Source organism: Larus michahellis, chromosome 4, assembly GCF_964199755.1.
Source record: "Larus michahellis chromosome 4, bLarMic1.1, whole genome shotgun sequence".
Classification (NCBI taxonomy): domain Eukaryota; kingdom Metazoa; phylum Chordata; class Aves; order Charadriiformes; family Laridae; genus Larus; species Larus michahellis.
In genome coordinates, this window is record NC_133899.1 from 44,367,657 (window position 1) to 44,381,342 (window position 13,686).

General features: G+C 36.0%; 1 long non-coding RNA gene across 4 annotated transcripts in view; it reads right to left on the reverse strand.

The window, feature by feature from the left end:
• Positions 1-250: 250 nt before the first annotated feature.
• LOC141742328 (uncharacterized) overlaps positions 251-13,686 on the reverse strand; it is a 35,236-nt gene continuing 21,800 nt past the window's right edge. The window contains exons 6-9 of one of the 4 annotated variants that reach the window (XR_012586672.1): positions 6,978-7,044; positions 5,231-5,374; positions 4,446-4,493; positions 251-1,832 (exon numbers count right to left, since the gene is read on the reverse strand). This is a non-coding gene — a long non-coding RNA (uncharacterized LOC141742328). The remainder of the gene's footprint in view (positions 1,833-4,445; positions 4,494-5,230; positions 5,375-6,977; positions 7,045-13,686) is intronic. The other 3 variants (XR_012586671.1, XR_012586674.1, XR_012586673.1) reach the window with 3 other exon arrangements.

A 13,686-nucleotide genomic window follows, 5' to 3' on the forward strand; every position in this document is an offset into this window, starting at 1 on the left:
CACTACTTCTAGAATCAGAAGGCTTAGATCTTCTGACATATGATGTATCACAAAGCCAATGAGGCTCACACAATAATTCCTGCACAAGGCATGAAATATCAGGCCTTGAGTGAAGAATACAAATTTACGTCCTTTTACTGCAACAGTTAGAAAATTTAGACCTCGCTTCCAGAATAAAGTAATATTGTTTGGACTTCAGCCTCTAGAAGTGCCATTTCTTGGTATGTTAGAAAGCCAGGAATTAATTATTAGACAATTCTTTCTGATCACTTTGACCTTTATTTCACATAAATAGAAAAGAGCTTATTAACACTTTCCAGAATTCAAAACTTTCTCTAACTGCTCATCATATGTACACCAAAACTGATGTTTTAGTCACAGATACAGCAGTTCATGATGAAATCACAGAAGTGGGACTCCATACAAATAAGCATTTTAGCACATACCTGAAAGGTTTTTAAAGAAGTATTGCATGAATAAGTGAAGGCCATAATATCTCAAGATGTGTTTTTCTTTCCATGATGAATTGTGTTGTGGTCTGGCAAGACTTATGAAAATCGAATCTGCGAGTTATTCAAATGTAAATTTGAACTCAAATGCATACTTGTAGAATGTTAAATTTGGCTTACAGAAACGACCATGGAAGTAAAGAGAGGCTTGCAAAGTGAATTAATTGTATAAGTGAACATGAATGCTCCCGAATACTTCTCTGCTATAATTGTCCAGCAGTAGTCATTACTGCCCAATTTTGATTCAGATGTACATTGCATCTTGATGCAATATTAGCCTGTTCAACTCAATTGTTAATTATGCAGTTTTTCTTCTTTGCTTTGTTGCAAATAGGTATTTGATTATGTTGTATAACCTGAAGAAAGAAATGCTTTGTTATATCTAACCATTGGAGAAGAAAGTAATTCCTCAATTACACTGTTGCAGATGTCCCAGGTGGACTTGTGTTGTGTTTTTTTTCACTCCCAACTTCTACCTTTTAGTCAACAATACTTAATTTGGAAAAAGCTTGGCTCCCTTTGATATGTGTCATTGCAGTGGAATGAGCCATCAAAACAAGCTATATCAGGCTCACTTTGGGTTTTATTTATCAAAGTATCTTGTTATTTTGATATACAGTTTAGTGTTTTAAGCAGTTTCTGCATATGTTCATAACGAAACAAAGATAGCTCAAAAATGCTAACAGGACTTAGGGCAAAGTTTAATTTTCCAACAAGTTTAAAATTTTGGGAAAGATGTGAAATTTCTGTTTGTGGTGAAGACAGAGTAGCAGGAGAGCTGGGAGGGGTGAGCAAAGTGTGAGGGGACAGGGGGAGGCCATGGGCAAAGCATATAGGAAGGACTTTTCTCTCTTTTTATATCTTTCTTTTCTTCTCTTCCTTGGTTTCTTTCTTATTCTTTCCCCACCTTGATTATGATTTCCTCTTGGCCAAACAGCCCACCTCCTCTTTTCTGGCATCCTTTTCTCTTCTTGTACAAGTCTGCGCAGCAGTGATGGAGGCAGTCAGCGGACTTTGCATCCATGTTGCTATTCTACTTCCTTAGCTTACCTCATAGTTAAATCACACCAGTAAGAAGTGACATTTCTTCCACATGTTCTTGTTCTGCAAGGGATGAAGGAACTTCTATATCGTTTTCAAATAATTGCAGATTATTCTTTGCATTTCGATGGTACTTTTGGCTTTCCAGTGTATATACTATATTGATTTTTATTTATCCCTAAGTAAAATCTACTGTTGCCACTGTTGGAGGAAGAAGCCTGGGCTAGATAGACCTTTAGACTCATCTGATCAAGCATTTATCATGTTCTTATTTTCTTCTCACTAGAAATGTAAAAAATGACAAATTTTCTGGTTAACATGGTAATCAGGGAGAAATGCATCCCCTTCAAACACACTTGTATTACTTAGACAAGTGTTGTGCTCAAAGAAAGGGACCAAATTACAATAAAAAAAAGAGTAAAATTAGCAGTCACAACAAATGATTTATACAAATGCCAACCTATTCCCATCACCATATTTTATCTATCATATGATCTATGTTCCCATGACTGTTTGTAGTAATCTCTGATCTCTGATACAGGAATATAATGACTGAGAAAACAGAGTAAGTAAAGTAAGAAGGAAGTCAACAGCAAATCCTAAACCAGAATTAGCATATTGCAAGACATCAGTCCCTAAAAGAGTATTTCCCAACCAGCAGTGACATAACATGTAGGTTTTATCTGAACTTTCTCTGTTTTTCATTATTATTTTCAGCTGTGAACACGAGAACTGGATAAAGTATTCCAATAGCAGTATGGCAGCAACACACACTGGAAAACTGTGTCTCCTGCCTGGAAAACAGTGCTCACATTCCTGTTCTTTATGAATTGCTTTCTATTTGGTAATATTAGAATAATTCATTTAGTTATGCCAGCTAACCAAGGATCCAGATGGTTTCATATCAGGGACCTATCTTTCTTATCATTACTTCACAAACTTCTGTACCACTTTCAAACTTCATCAGTTATGATTTGGTGGGCCTCTTCCAAGCCATGGGTATTAAATAGCACATAGGCCAATGAGTAATTACTTTGTGTCCTCTCTAGAAATACAGCAACTCAGTTTGTGGCATTTTTTCCAGACCTAGTACCTTGATATTTAATATATGCCACATTGATTTTGTGTTCTTGTTCTCTCTAAATCAAAATGTTGTGAGGCAAAAGAAAACATATTATGGAAATGTAACATGGGTCCTGCTGTCTTCCTCAAGTAAACCCGTAATCTTCCAAAACAGGATATCTAGCTTCACACTTCATAGCTATACTATGTATAGCAATAAAAATTTTTCAACCATATCTCTTTTCTGTTAATCTTTATGGATTCTATATATTACCCTCCTTTAACTTTTCAGTTATATCCAGAAGTTTCTGCTAGGATTGGTCCTGACATATCTTCCTCCCAAATACCAAATAGGTATACTTATTGAATATTTTAGCCTTCTATATGTTATTATGGACATTTTTTTATTTCCGTTCAGTGTTATATTACGGTAGTATTATAGTATACTATAATACTATATATTAATACTATACTATACTATACTATACTACTACTACTGTGAAAATTCTTTACTCTTAACCAGTTTCTCAAAGATCACTCTTTGAGGGTTTTTTTTTCCTTTCTTTATTCGTTTTCTATAATCTAATCAATGCTATGATTTTCCTTTGTTCTCTCGGTTTGTTATGAATTTTCTTGCATTTCTACTCTTAAGCAATATATAGCTTAAAAAATATGAGTGTTGTCAACATTTTCCTTTTATGTAGTAAAATTGTCTTAATGTGATTCCCAAAAGTCATTTACATTTTCCTCTTAGTACTTTTCTCTATATTATTTAGCTTATAGTTCTTTTTCATAATGAAATCATACCTAATATAAAATTTTTCTATGCCTTGGGCAGCCTCTTTTGACTGATGAAGATGTAATCTATAATTTTTAAAAATTCTAGCGATATTCAACTATTGGTAAACTTTCTAGCAATCCTCTCAGATTGAAGTCCCCTATGATAATTAGGTTTTGTTTGTTTGTTTGTTTTTTCTAAACATAACAGTTATGTCCTTAAGGAACCAGTCATCTTCTTTCAGCCTCACTCAGAAAGAGGCCTTTTTCATTAATGTCACCTAAGTTTTTTTCATCCACTTACATAGACCATTACCACTGATGTTAGCATTCCAGTCACATGAATCACACCATCAAGCATCATTAATGTCAGATTTGTCAAATATGTACTCATAAATGAGTAACTTCTCAGGCTTTGGATTACAGTAACCCCAAGAATTTGACTGATGAATTATGGTTCCAGTTCATGCAGTCTCTCTGTATGCAAATTTTGAACTAAATCTTTCATCTTTCACCTTTGCATTTTTGTTTCAGTGTCCTTGATCTCAATAAAGCACTTCACTATGAAACCACAGCTGGTTAAAAAGAAAGCCCTGGGCCATAATATTGTGCCACTCCTTTTTGATATGACTTAAACTATGTTTTGTATTCTTCCCATGTGATAATGGACATCTCACTGGGCTTGCGCAGTACTCCGAGCACAGGACTCCCCCTTTCTCTCTGTTGGCCTGCAGCCATATGTCATTTCAAGACTGACAATTATATTAATTTTTTTTTTTTTTTGCTATGCTGCCTACACAACTCAATACTAAAAGCGTAAAAAGCATTGCTTCCAACTTCACCTATCACACCAGCATCAGAAACTGCGCCAAGGGGATGTAAATACACTTGTTAAACCTTATTTTCCTCAGTCTATTTTGTCCAAAAGTACTTTGCCTTGCTTTCATATTTGTTTTGAAGCCTAAAGTTTAACCTTTTCACACTGTATCCTATACATTCATTTTCACAGGCCAAATTTTTATTAGTAGCATTAGTTTATTAGTAGCATATTTTTACCTTTCTGGATTGATCCATCCAAATAGACACTTGCTTAGCAGTTGCACTCTATCCGGTAAAGTTTGTGAAATCAGAATGACAGTTTTCAACCAGAGCAGAAGAGAATTCAATGAACCAATTAAGTCATCCTCAGCACAGATATTCATTTGATAAACTGTTGACTATGACAATAAGTGAGCACAACGATCATTTTTTATGTACCCTGCCAGGCTATCTATCTCAGGAGCTTAATCATAAAGCCTTAAATAATGACACAGTATGTCCTTTTCTTTTTATCTATCCATTTATATAAACTATAATCATTATTAATATACTTATATATATGACAATTAAGCCAAATACAAATTTGCTAACCCTATTAAATTTATAACTAGTCCTTTTCCACAGGATGATGGTGGAAACTGTACTGATTGCCTACTTGCTCAACACTGAATTCTATCACCTCTTTCAGCTATGTAATGCTACAAGGGATTTTTCATGCTGAAGGCATGCAATATCACTATTTCAAATGTTAGCTGCAAATGTCTTTGGTGATAATACGGTTCCAACTATTCTGTCCTCTGTAGCAGCAGCGATCTGTAAAAGGGATGACTTGACATCATGACCTGCTGGGAAAAGCGGTGTCCAGATTACTATACTAAAACACCAACTTTTACTTTTCTTTTATCAGAATTTCCTAATCGATGTCTTCTGTAAATAAAAAACTCTGCCTCTTAAACATTCTTTATTAAATTATGGAAAATGTTTGTGGAGGGGAATAAAGCCCCAAAAGCTGTAAAGAAAACTTACTGAATAGGTATTAAGATATAGACAACATGTACATTAGAGCCTGACGTTGCAGTAACACGGATCAGATGGAAAATGGTTTCCAGGAGCACAGAACACTGCTAGCCATCATTGCCAGAGAAGATATGTATGTCTCATGATACCTGCAAAAAGAAACACGGATTTGCAATAACTCATAATAAATGAATCATAAAAGACAGAAACAGAAAACACTGCTCTTCTTACTGCCAAGCATAGCACCAATCGTCAAAATTTAACAAGGAGCCAGGCCTTGATCCAGCAAGATCCTTACAAATTTTGATTAGGTTAAACATGATTGTTGTTTAACTGGCGTCATCTATGACTACATTATTTTTTTTTCATGTTGGAGGAGATGATTGTGTGACCTTAATTGTATTTCTGTGCCTAAAAATAAATTTTATATAATGGTGAAAAAAAGTTTACTTTTTCATATCGTGTCTGCCAACTGCTCTCATTTGGAGAGGATAAAAGGTGAAATAGAACAAGCTCTTCCCATCAGTAAATGGCAGTCAGGTTATGTGACAGGTTGTCAGCAATGACAGGATCCCACAGTTCTTCATAATATAAAAATAGAGAATTGTCCATCTTCATAAAATTAGTCGGAAATATCTACTGTCCCATTCCTAATGGAATAGTACATATTCTGCAAAGATAGGGTAATTTTAAAGCACTCCTGGAAAAGAAATCGGAGAAGCTTACTATAAGTACCCACAGTCAATAAAGAATCACGCTATCTTCATTTGCCCTCTCTCTTAAACAAAAATGCACACAAATAACCACCAAATTCCCAATCCTTCTAGACAGCTGGATTGCAATGACTGAAATTCACATGCAATCAGTTATTAAGCCCTGTGTTCCTTTTCGTCTGTTCCAGCTGACTGGATTGTTGAGTTAGTGCACAGAGAAGCAATGTACTTTGGTTTGCTTTCAAGGACCAAGTGCCAGAGTCATTAAAATAACTCCTAAGAAGAAAAAGTACAATTGACATTAATATTAATCTTGTGGGGGAAAAAAAACCTATTAAATTAATTTGGGCAGAAGCACTGACTATATGTATTTTTAAAAATCATTAGGACTAGTTCTTGGCCTATTTAAAAATCATCCAGATAGGAAAGAAGACAAGAAAAGGAAATGTATGTGTGAATGATGGAATGCAGAAGAATACACATGTATCTGGTAAAAAGTGAATCTACTATGGAACAGTGATCCTATCCATATGGGGGCCAAATATAAAGGGAAGGGAAAGAACAGCAATTTCAACTCTTCTGGCGAGGGGACCAACAGTTAAAGGCATTTTATAGGACTGGAGGAGAAAACAATTCTACTGTGTATGAAGGAAGGAAATACGGGAGAGGTTTGTATCAGACTGTCCATGATCCTATCTGACAGAGAGTTATCTTCATACAAGAGCCCAGAAACATACACAAATACAGGTTCAAGAAAATATTTCAGATTTCAAATCTATCATTTGCTCACCTGTTTTGTTTGATGAAGCTCTATACAATTTCCTTATTGGCCTTGCTGATAAATTTGCCGTGGTCCCTTACTTAAAAGCATCACTATTGGTAGTATGTTTAATGTCAGAAAAATAAAGAGACTATCCTAATGTCAACCCTTATGAGATCCTGATGATACAGCCATCATAAGGAAATAGAAACAACTGCTATTTACAATTAAAACAAGAGACATGGACAATCACTAAAAATAATATTTTTTAAATGGTACCTTTCTCTTCCAGTAACTTAATAGCCAAGATCATACTGGGGATAATCCAAGGTTTGAAGACAATTTTCTGTTGAATAAAAAGATAGGAATGAAATATTGCATATGGGCTGATAGTAAAAACGTCTGTGGAAACAAATTATCCACCAATAATCCAATTACTTGTTGCTTGCAGAACTTCAATCTGTTAATTATCTCCATTCATTCTGAGTCACTTCTCCGTTACTGAGATTCATTAAAGGTCCATTCATGTCTCTGAAACTATTTAACATCTTTTGTGTCCAAAAAAGTACAGCGTCATCAAGCTTTCAAACCTCAAAGCTAGGCTTATGTTCTTGGATATATTTATGTATTTCACGTTGTAGTCAAATAAGTTAGAACACAATAACTGGTCCACCATGGTTTTACTGTTTTATCACTATTTAAAAGATTCTTTATGTATTTTTATGATTTCTAATATCGGCTGGAGATTAGCAGCAGTTTGATACCTGTCTACCCAAAAAAAGTCAAACCTAGTATGTGCATACAGTCAGAGGTTTTTGCTTTTATTACCTTGGCCCCTCATCATGGTTTACTACGTATTGAGAACAGTTCAGTTTTCACATTAAATATTTTTTGACAATCTGTATGCATGTAACTATTTAAAGATTTAGATTTGAGTGGAGGAATTCTAACAGACGCTCAGTATGAAAAATGTACTCCTAAGACTACAGTCACCATTAGGGCCTAAACACAATGTAAAATTTAGCCATCCTGATGTCCAGAGGTACAATAGGATCTTTATTTCAACACAACAATTAGGAGCAACAATTGGGCATAAAAGAAATAAAGTTCATTCCCCCAAAATAGCAAAGTGAGCAGCTTTATAGGAAATATTAAGGTTTGGGAGATGCCCAGGTCCTGTCAAAGGTACTGAGAATCCTCAACAGAGAATAGGAGAAGATGCTATCTCTACTTGGGATTCACAAGAGCTGAAATAAAATTAGTCCTGACTTTGACTGAGAGAGGCAGAAACTAATGTCCTTCCTTTGTTTAATATTTGACAGTCATCAGGGATAAGGAAAATTAGGGTATTTATACAGCAAGATATATGTAGCATATCATATATGCATTTTATTATCAAAGCATATATTAATCCTTTTTCTTTGTTTCTGAAGTATATGCAAATCAATGTATCCTTCAAGGTGGCTCTAGTTACCAAATACTAAATTTAAAAGTACTCTGCAATCATGAAAATATCTCTGTACATTTTGGTAATTAACATCTTCATATACTCTATCATCTGGAATACATCTGGAATTGTGTAGATAATATAACTTTGCAGTTAGGTACTAAGAACAATAGTAATACTGATATTTTCTAAAAAAGTAACTTTAGAAAACAACGGTTTAGGTAAGACAGACTTCTTCATTACTGAGTAATTCTGTTACATGCAAGCCTTTAAAAGCCATCACCCTGATATTCCAGAGATGCCTGGATTTTTTTAGCTAGATTATTTCATCTACTCTAGGCTGTATTTGAAATAAAGAAAATTGAACGGACATACTCTGTATCTTACTATCTTACTCATATTACAGTATGTTACAGGTTAAACGAAGCTGAAATGATTCAGACAAGCTTTGCTTTTAGGAACTTTCACGTGAACTTTCACTTTTTAGTGAACTTTCACGTAAGGTCCTTTTTACAGTCCTTGTTTTAACAGATTGCTAGATTGTTTTAATAGATTACTAGATGTGGAAACTCAATGAACTATTTACTGTTTTCAGGAGCTGAGAAGATAAACATTTCAGTGTGAATTTTTACTTTATTAACAAAAAGACATTTAGAAGAAGGTTTCCAGCTACGCATTCAGTTCTACATTGACTGACTTTTCCAAGATCACTATTGAAGGTTTTAGAATTGGTACCTTAGATTCATCAAATATTCATTCTACTAGAGGAGTATTATTTTCCCCCAATTTTCAGGTGAATTTAACTATTAAGAAAAGTATTTGCTTGACTGTTTGGAAATTACAGCCTTTTCTCCAATAGACAAGAAGAGCAATATGAGTAATAGCAGTTGAAACACCCCATTATTAATACTTCTCATCAGTATTACTGTATCCTATACAGGACAACATTTGTGACTTCCCCCCACTTCCAGGAGAACAAACAGTTTTGCGCAGACATCATGGAAACAAAATTTGGCCAACAAATCTTTATGACCAATGAGCGTGAAAGACTCGAGAAAAAACCACAACTATAGTTACTAACAAACAAACTAAAAGAACAACAGACCCCTTCTTCCCCAAATAATCTTCTACTTACAAATTGAAGAAGATGTTTGATCTGCAGCCTTTGGAACGTATTGAAAAGACCCGTGTGCTTCCAGCAGCTTTTTTATACAGCTTCACAGCATTAATCTCCCTTAGTGTGCAAAGTTACTGATTACCTGTGACACTGATTTCCACTAGAACCTGAGGAAACATCCAATCAAATATGGACTCAGGCTTTCCTACAACAATGTCACATAAGAGCTGGAGAGTTACAAAAAGAATTTAAGTACCCCAGAGACATATTCACACTGCATTGACAGCCACAAAGATGCCTTTCTAGGTGTCTCTTGTTACAATAAGTTAGGAGGCACAGCTTACATTTTTCACTCACACTATGGTTCAACAGATATGATAACAGATCCTATTCCAGTATTTATGAAAAACCTATAACATGCTAAGGGTGTCCTACAGCTTTGGTTGCACAACAGGCAGCTATGAGCTGTTGGTGTGAACTATACACAATAACCTCATGGAGTTACGTGGCTTACTTTAAAAATTAAATTCTTTATGTGTAAGAAAAACTTCCTCAATATTGAGGAACTGCTAATAATAAGATGGAAAAATGTCTAGTGGGGCAAATGCATTATATTGATATGAGAACAACCTTCTAAACTTATCTGCTTGAAAAGGATGTAATTTCCAATAGCTGATCAAATAAAATCTATTTCAAGATATATTAGTCAGCCTTCTTGGAAGCCTATAATTAGTGAGCCATTAGTTGGGTCATCATTTTCATATGCAAAATCTGATGCTAAATAGTTTGTATTTCTTACATTTACTTTTTTTTCTAAGTCATGCTAGGGAACATGAAATGAAATAAAGCAGCGTATATGAAATAAAAGGCTCCCTAAAGTTTCAGCTCATTATTTTCAGTGCACGAGATAAAAGCACAGAGAGTGTAATTTCCAAAAGGACACGTATATACCTATTTAGGAAGAATGACATGATTTCACAGGGTGGCAGTGTCAGCAAATAAAACATAGGAAGAAAATCTTATTTATCCTCTTCCAATTCAACCACAGTCCCAAATTTTGTGAACCATCCAATTCAGTGTGCATGGCTAATAGCTGCAAAACAGCGATCTGATACCAAAGTCACTGCAGGTTAAAGGGTGGTAATTAGCTCTAAGATGAGCATAAAAAAAGAGGGCAAAGCAAGGTGTGTAAGGGGAGTTATTGTTGATAAAGGGCCAATGTGAATTTGTTTAAGGTCTATAACCTTAAAGAATGCCAGTCTAAACTTTCTTCATTTGTGCTGTTGTCTCTGATAAATCCAGTAAGGAAGCCTGACAGCCTCATACCGAGTTACTGGACTGAAGCTGTGCACTAAAGACAGCACAAACGAAAAAAGAAAGCAAAGTAAAAAATCCAAATAAAGAATGATGAGTTCCTCAACTTTACGTTAAAAAAATATCTCTGGGAAACAAGCAAAAGTTGAATGTTCAGTGTTAAATCCCTGACAGACAATATTATCCTTGTCAATTTATTATTAAAAGCACAGCACCAAAGGCATGCACGCATCTATTAGTAAATACTACAAAAGATAAAAGAAGCAGAAAAAAATCTGCTATTATCATTATAACTTGTAAAGTTATGGGTAAATGGCATATTGGTTGGGCATTTCATAAACTCCTGGGCCCATATCAGTGAAAATCATTCATATGTGTGTTCTTAACATAGGATAGATCAGCAACATCTTTACTTCTGCCTCTACTAAGTTTCAAAGGTTCATGGTCCTCCAAGTTCCACTTCTGAGCATGCAGAGAAAGGCTCCAAGCTAAGTAGCTCATACCTAAGTCTAGGAAGGTCACATCTACTTAAATGTTAGCAAATGCTCTCCCCTGATCCTGCCTGGAATATGTTTGACCTCACTGGCACTCGTCAAACCCCCCTCAGAGAATGTGTTAAGTTCTGTTCCCAGTTAGCACTCTGCATGCAGAAACGTCATTTGGGGAACAACAAGAAAGTTAAAGAATGTAGACAAGATGAGCCATGTCACTTGACTCGGGGCCAGCAAAAAATTTCTGGAGTAAGTTCAAGAAGTCTTTAAGTCTAGAACCTGCTGATTAAGATTTTCTTCTAGAAGACAGATTTTAGGCCCATTAGGGCAAGAGAGTAAGTGAATTTTTGGCTGCTTTTTGTTTGACAATTGTTGCAATGACTATTATGATAAGAAAGGTAAGAGGACACCACCACTGCCACCTACAATTGGAGGCATTAACTTGTTTATGGCTAGAAATGTTTCCTGCCTGTACACCAGAAGTACAGTAGCATTTCCCTGCAATTGCAAATTCCTCAGCTCTGGGGAGCAAGGAAAAGGGAGGTAGGATCCTAGACACATCCCTTAGAATAGGTTCAAAGGGTTATGAGGCATCTTGCTCGAAGCTGAGTTTTAGTACTAATATATACAGAGGTACTTAATTCTCTTAATGCACTATACTGAGAGTTGAGGCACATTTCCTTTCACTATGTTACCTCTGGTACAGGAAGAAGATGGAAACGATATATAAGATTTACACCATGTATTAAACGTGAAGATTAACACACTTGGGCTTCCTTGGACCAACTAGAAAAGCTAATTCCACTGTTAATGACTCTAAAGCAGGACACATCAATTTCCACATGCTTTCTTGGGATTAACTCATAGATTTATTCTGTCTGTGTAGGAAAGAGACATAAGCAAATAAATTTTGCTTCAGTGAAATTGGGCTGGCATAAGCAAAACATGAGCAAGAGCCAGTACATACCTTGTTTTCCACTTGCAATTCACGACTACAGGCCCTCAAACTTTGCAGTCCAAGGAATACCTTTCTGCATTAGCTGTCTCTCTGCATTAGCTGTCTCTAGAGATGCTTATAAACATGATATATGAGCTCGTAAGGTGGCTGCCTCAGATCCTGTGCAGTTTAGGATCAGTGGAAATGTTGCATAAAGCAGACATTGCAAGAATTTGGCAGTCCCCTGCATGTGAATAATTTTTAAAATGAGGGTCAGAGGTGTAAAGTAGAACAAAGTTTTTAGATCATATTCTCCAATATAGTGAGCTCTCTGTCCCTGTAACCTTCAGCCCTCAGATTGCTGAACTGCATGAAGAGCAGTGCTTCTATAAAGCAAAACAAAATCTTTCAGTACAAATACAATACATGCACGTTATTTCAGCGTAACTAAATTTAACACAACAGAGCATGTTGGCAAACACAGAGCACCAGCTGTCAGCACTCAGACCTGACATGGTTATTCTCTGTTCCGTTAATTATCTAGGTTGGTTCATTGCTATATTGCAGTCCAATTATAGTAGAAGTTACACGATCAGTTCTTTCACTGACCATTTGGCTCTATGGATCAAATCTTACTTTCAAAAGCAAAATTCTCTCATTTGTATAAATTTGGAGCTTTGGGTTACAGAGATGAGCACTAGACTACTCACTCATCTCATTTTTGTTCATAATTTTAATGGAAGAAGTTTGTGGGGTTTTTTTACTCTTAATACTATCACTCAGTTTCATGTAAAAAATACTGTATGTGTTAGAAGTGTAAATTACACATTAGGCTGCTTCCTAGTGCTATGAATGTTCTGAAATACTTAGGTTCTGGGAAGAGAGGGATTTTGTAATTTCTTTTTTGACTGCAGGATCTATGTAGCTCCACACACAGCAATCACAAAAGGGAGAGCCTCACAACACTTGTCGAAGAGTTGTTCACAGTTGGCAGCGTATGTAACAGGCTCTTGAAATTTGATAGCGATCAGAAAGTTTTGACTCAATAGGCTCAAATGTGGGTTTTGTGTTATCAATAGGCAACCCAACGCACATGGCCCATTCTTCTGTTCCTACTGAGAAGCAGAGGAAATTTAATGAGAGACACTACTAATGAGGCAAGATAATAGCAAGTACTACTTCTGAATAAAAAACAAGTTCTCACAAAAGCTGATTGTATCCATATACTTTGTATAGAGGGTCCTGTCATACATGATCACATGGAACCACTAAACTGAAAGACACAGATTTCTCTTAGATTCTTTGGGCTTTAAGTAATTACTTTGCAGCTTCAGATTTCTGCCATTTCGTATGGATTTAACAGAGTACCAATTATGTTATTTAGTCGGGGAAGTACTGGGAAGTAAAATACATGAGAGTATACTGTGTCATCACTTAAAAAAAACCCCAAACACTCACTGGGCATTTTCTAAAAGAATTATGAATATCTGAACGTCCAACAGAAAGGTTACTTTTGCATCTTGTCCTGGTTCCGGCAGGGATAGAATTAATTTCCCCTGGGCTCTGTCAGGGACACGGGTATTCCGTACCATGGGAGCCATGCCCAGTCTGTAGCCGGGAGCTGCCAGGGCAGGGGGCAGGAAGTTGCTGCTTGGAGGGGGCTGGGGCGGCCTGGGCCCCGT